The following is a 6,000-nucleotide window of genomic DNA, read 5'->3' on the forward strand; positions in this document are numbered from 1 at the left end:
CTTTTTTTTGCCCGTTTGCGTTTTTAGTGGTTTATCAAAATATCAAAATTGACATTAAAATTCATACAAAAATTATAGCATAAAAAGTTAAAGTCATACTTCTGAGATTAAGTTCAAGTTCATGACATAAGTCATAATTATGGCTTTTTTATGGCAAAATTCTTCTCGTAATATTACTGATTTTATTTTAATTATTTTAATTGCTTTCATTGTTATTTTCATCTTTCTTTTGACCATCTTAACTTCCATTTTCTATCTTATAATATGTCATAATTTTACATTTATTTAACTTATATTATAATCGCAACTTATTCATGACAACTTTTTTCTCTCGTATGTGTTGGAAATGATGGGCTTCTATATGAACACCTACTAGTGAATAACAGTACAGCAAGACAGCAGCAACACACAACCATACAAATACCCTGAGAGAGAGTGAACTCTTGTATTGACAGCTGAAAAACTTATTAAATTAGCCAAAATATAAAAATATTAAATTATCACAGGATATTTACAATCTTGGCATGGATACATTTAAAAAATCTTTCAGTGGAGTTGTGGGCCTGATAATACCTGACCATTCACCTCATTTAACCTCTCAAAGGAAAGAAACAAACATTTAGTATTTAAAATGTATTTCTGACAGCATACACAGCGCTCTGTACCAGCTTATCGTTGCTTTTTAAGAGTACAGTGCCGTCTCTTAGTCAGCACATGCTGCAGCTCAGAGTAGCTCCAGTTAATGACTTGTCACATTACAATCCTCTTAAGGAAGCTGAGCCGAATCCGGCTCATTTCCCACTGATTTCCTGACCCTGTTGTCTAGCGTTACACACCCACACACCCACACACACACACACACACACACAAACACAAACAAACAGCGATCTCAGCAGCACAAAGACCGTCCAACCTCACCAAGCTCATTACCGAGTCAGCAGCTGAACCAACTCAACACATACTCCATCCCCGCAGTTCAACATGTGTAATTCTCTCACTGCTACAGGGAGACAATCTGATCTTACAGAGACTTTCACACCAGTCTAAACTAACCTGATGACTTCCACACCTGAAAGTATAACTTCACAGATTTTCAACTTTATATTGTTACAATGTTGGCAGTATAAGTAAAAGATCAATGTTTACTCATTCTCCGTGTTACCTGGAACAATAAATTCCCTTTTGTCACTAAAAGTCTGCTGGATGGATGAAGCAACATTCTCTCCACATTAATGATTCTTTGCAGTCTTTATTCACTGCCTACAACGCTCTGGATCCTTCACTGTAGACTGACAGTCACTCACTCCCGCTAATTGTTCACTCTTTGAATTCTTGCACCGGGAACAATACAAGTCGACACCATTATGACTAAACGTTTGCTACGAAGTGTTTCCTACTAAAGCAAGGCGGTATTTGACTCTGGTAAGTGTATCATACCAGACTGGTGGGAGTGGCCTTGGATGGCAACATGCCCCAGTGCATTATGTGTGTTGAAGTTTTCTTATCTATGTAAAAAAAAAGGAAAGATAACAGCCTTTTTTTCTCAGTTTTTCTTGTCAGGTAGTACCGATTAAGAAAATAAATAATCCACCTTTCTACTGCATAGGCAGCCAAGTTTTAAAGGTCCCGTTCTTCGCATGTTTTCGAAGCTTTGATTATGTTTACAGTGTGCAATATAACATGAGTTCATGTTTTGCATGTAAAAAAAACAGTATTTTTCACACAATTTAATTATGTGTACAGTGCTGTTTTCTCTGTCCTAAAAACGGCCTGATGATTTCCTTGTTCTATGAAGTGCCTCCTTCAGAAACACGTAACGAGTTCTGATTGGGCCAGCGCTTCCCGTGTTGTGATTGGACAGCAGCTTAGCGCACTTTGCCCAGACAGGTCCCGCCTCTTACCATAACGGGGAGATGCGAGCGCTAAATGTGCGCTCTTCTCCACGTGGGAGAGCAACGAGACCACGCCCCCTATTCTGCGTGTTCTTGTGGGCGGAGGGTAAAGCCTAGTTCACAGTGCCCGATTTTTCCCCCGATTTTGAGTCGCCGACAGGTTTTGCGAAATCGCCGGCAAATGCCCGAGATCACGGGCAAATCGGTGCTCATGCACGCGAGTGACAATCACGCAGTGTGAATAATCAAAGACGCGATCAGAGAGAATCGCCGACGAGTCGCCGACGCCGGTGAGATATTTGGCATGCTAAATATCTGGACCTGTCGCGATTGAAATTCCTGCTGTGTGAACAGCGTTCTGACTGAAAATTACATCGGCGATGACCGACAGCCAATGAAAGAGTGAGATACAGGGCAGCAGGACGTTCAGGGAGGAGTTATAGAGCATAATTTCAGTATTTTAATAGATATATTTACAATTCTATCAAACAGAAACAAAGCCCAAACATTTGCACATCCAGCCACAGCAGCAGCACATTAAATAATTATTTATTTACCTCAAACTGTCTTTGCAGAACAAAATCCTGGCTCCCTCTGTCTCTCCAACAATTTCTTCCGCCATAATCTTTTTTCTTTTTCTCCACAAATCAGCGCACATACAGTGTGAAGCAAACTTTGTGCAGTTTATCATTTAAATAACAATTCAAAGTCTCGCGCAAGAACTCCGGTCTGATGCACGTGTGATCTCGCGTTGTTTACTTGTCACATCGCACGTGTGTTTGGGAAACGTAGTTTGCGCACGGGAGAGAGTTGTCGGCGATTCTTCCTCTTGTTCAGTCATGCAGTGTGAACTCCTCTGTCGTCAAACCATCGTGCAGTGTGAACACAGCAGTGACTGAATGATACCCCAGATAGTCATGCAGTGTGAATAGAGCAGAGACCCGACGAATTTGAAAATCGTGCATTCTGAACTAGGCTTTAGTCAACAAACGGTTCTAGTGACGTCATTACAGCAGGAAGTGCAGGGCTGTAGTCCAAACCGGCCGTTCGCTGTATCCACAAGTTTCCTACACCCCATGAACCCTTGCGTCAAAAGTGGGCGCGTCTTCCGGTTCGAAATAAACAAGCGGGACGACGTTGACATTTAACAATTGACAGTCATTCAAGCCATCCAAACGTGCTAAGTATGTGGGAACACAACCTCAACGAACTTAAAAATGGTGAAACAACAGTACCTTTACCCTCCGCTGTAGTTGGTTGGGAAGATGACGTTAAAAAGTGGCCTCGTATCACGTACGGTAGTATTTTTAGCTATTTTCTTGATTCAGTAGCCTGTGATGGTAAGGCAATGAGCAATTTGAAAAGTTCAGAGGCGTATCAGTATCTGCATAGTGATAAAGTCGGTCGGGTGTTATTTAAGCACATGTTGTCCCTGAGCTCCGCAACGACATCTCTCTTTAATGTTTGCGACCTTACAAATTAAAACAATGATCCAAATTATTACACAAAAACGTAGCCTCGTCACTAACTAACACACAAAATACCATTGGCATACTACTTCCGCTGCCTCACCGGAAGTTGTACCCACGTTCTTTTTTACAGAAGCGCCCCCCGGAAAGAGGTGGATAGGCTTTGAAAGGGAACTTCTGTTAAATAAAATATCTCGCTTGGCATTGAACTTTGAGCTTTATAATTTTACAGGTATTATTTATGCTCTAACAGCAACATTTCACACTAACTAAAGTTTGAAAGATGGAATCGCGAAGAACGGGACCTTTAATGAAAGCCCATTTTGCCAGTGGTGGAGAACCCTTTAAGACAGTTTTTACATTTTAAAGGTATAAAGTATATAAATATACCATTCAAAATTTGGGGTGTAAGATTTGTAATGTTTTAGAATAAACTCTCTTATGCTCACCATGTCAAGAGTTCAGAAGGCATTGGCAAACACAACTGGACTGATCAAACCAGCGTCCGGACTCCCCCAGGCTGCATTTATTACAAAAAAATGGACTTTCTATTTGTAATACATTTTAAAATGTAATTTATTTATGTGATGCAAAGCTGAATTTTCAGCATCATTCCTCCAGTCTTCAGTGTCACATGATCCTTCAGAAATCATTCTAATATGATGTTTTGCTGCTCAAGAAACATTTCTGATTATTATCAATGTTGAAAATGTATATTTTGTGTAGAAAACACAGCACGTTTTTTATCAACTGAATGCATTATTGCAAAAAAAAAATCTTTTCAATCAATGAATAAATCAATAAATCTAACTGACCACATCTTTTATTCTTTTAATGAGGCTTTTTGCTTCATTATAATCTTTGACATGGCCCCAAAATAAAAAATAAAAACACATTTTATTTAAATTCATAAATTAAAACACTCATCATAAAATTTGTGTATTCAAGTCACTGTACACATTAAATGAACTATAATGGATAGGGATGCACCAAATGTTCGGCAACCGAAATTAAGTAAAGAATAAGTAAAAAGGCCGAATAATTTTTGCCAAACAATGACGTATTTAATGACGCGATCAAATAGTAACCCACGTAGAGTGAGAGGAGGGCGCTTTATGCAGCAAACATGTCAGCAGTGTGGAAGCACTGTTTAGTGCTGCATCTCATGTCATCGATGAGAAGAGGAACCGACTTTCATGTGAGAAAGCAGAGAAGCTACTTTTCATAAAGAAGAACCTGCCACTTTTCCTGAAGAAGTAGGCTAAGTAGGCTTATGTCTAGGACAGTTATATATTTGTTGTGGGTTCATCCACCTTTTTTGCACTATTCAATGCACATTTGATGTTGTAGACATACAGAGTGTATTTTTGTTATGTGATTTATTTCTCTGAAAAGCAACAAAAAATAGTAAAAAGCAAATTTTTACTATTTAATTATTGTAATGGTAAAAACATGGCCAAATAAATGGAAAAAATGCGTAACACCGCGTTCGGTATTCGGCCTTCGGCCAAGCATTTCATTATTATTCAGTTTCGGCTTCGACCAAGAATTTCATTTCGGTGCATCCCTAATAATGGATTTTTGAATTTAAAAAATGAGCATCACTGACTCTCATAGCATCTTTGAGCAAGCAAGGCTTTATTTAAAGATATTATAAATGATAAATTCGGCAGCTTCCAGTGGCTTTGCCAACAGTGCCGTCACGTGAGGCAGAATCTGATTTGTGCAACATGTTCCTGGAACAACATTGCAATCAACCAATCAGATTTTAGGGACTATTCAGATTTTATGTCAAGTTTATACTTACAACCAGAGTTAGGTGCTTCTACATCAGTGTTATTCTTTATATCATTTCCCTGTGATCTTAGGGATAAGTTATGGGCAGGGTTAGGTTTAAGAGTTACATTTTTAGACAGGAATGTTGTTCCGGGATCAACAAAACGTCTTGACCCAGTCTAACTGGGCTAAATCAGGACGAGCGTCTGTGAGCATGAGCTGTGCTGAAAACTATAATAGCTGCACATTTCCAGAGTAGTTTCTGTTTCTCTGTAACCCGACGGCTCTATTTTGAAGTTTCCGGGGTGGCTTGTGCTTTAATCTTCACTTTCAAAGGGAATCATGTAGGCCTGTGGACAGACTTGTCTGTGACTTTGAGCTGAGACAAGAGCGGTTCAGTCTTTCTCTTGTAGCTAAAACTAAGCCTAAATGCTGACAAAGAGTGTGTGTGTGTATGTGTATGTGTGTGTGTGTGTGTGTGTGTGTGTGTGTGTGTGTGTGTGTGTGTGTGTGTGTGTGAGGGGGCTGAGCTGTACCGTGGCTGCAGGCTGTACATCACTGTGGAAGAGATGCTGTCTTTGTGCAATTTTCTGTTACGTTTGGCGTTACATGCCAAGTATCAGCAGTCATCAGAATCCCTTATCTTTCCTCGAATGTTCCAGCGCTGTTCTGTGCCTCAGGAGCCATGAATTATTTATCTCTAAAAGAGGGGGGAGAGTGAAAAATTGGTTGAAAGGATAATCAGAATGGAGGGATGGGATAAAAAAAAGGAAATCCCACTAAAATCCCACTGCCTGTCCAAATTGTTCAATCCCCTCATACATTTCAATCTATCCTATTCTCTCCTATGCTTTACCCCCCTC

At 39.7% G+C, this 6,000-nt stretch overlaps 1 protein-coding gene across 1 annotated transcript in view; it reads right to left on the reverse strand.

Moving 5' to 3' along the window:
* tmem91 (transmembrane protein 91) overlaps positions 1-5,799 on the reverse strand; it is a 54,912-nt gene extending 49,113 nt beyond the window's left edge. Inside the window, exon 1 of the mRNA XM_067419063.1 lies at positions 5,674-5,799. The gene's annotated coding sequence lies outside the window, so the exon portion shown is untranslated. The remainder of the gene's footprint in view (positions 1-5,673) is intronic.
* Between the last annotated feature and the right edge of the window lie 201 nt (positions 5,800-6,000).

This window comes from Pseudorasbora parva, chromosome 16 (assembly GCF_024679245.1).
Source record: "Pseudorasbora parva isolate DD20220531a chromosome 16, ASM2467924v1, whole genome shotgun sequence".
NCBI classification, from domain to species: domain Eukaryota; kingdom Metazoa; phylum Chordata; class Actinopteri; order Cypriniformes; family Gobionidae; genus Pseudorasbora; species Pseudorasbora parva.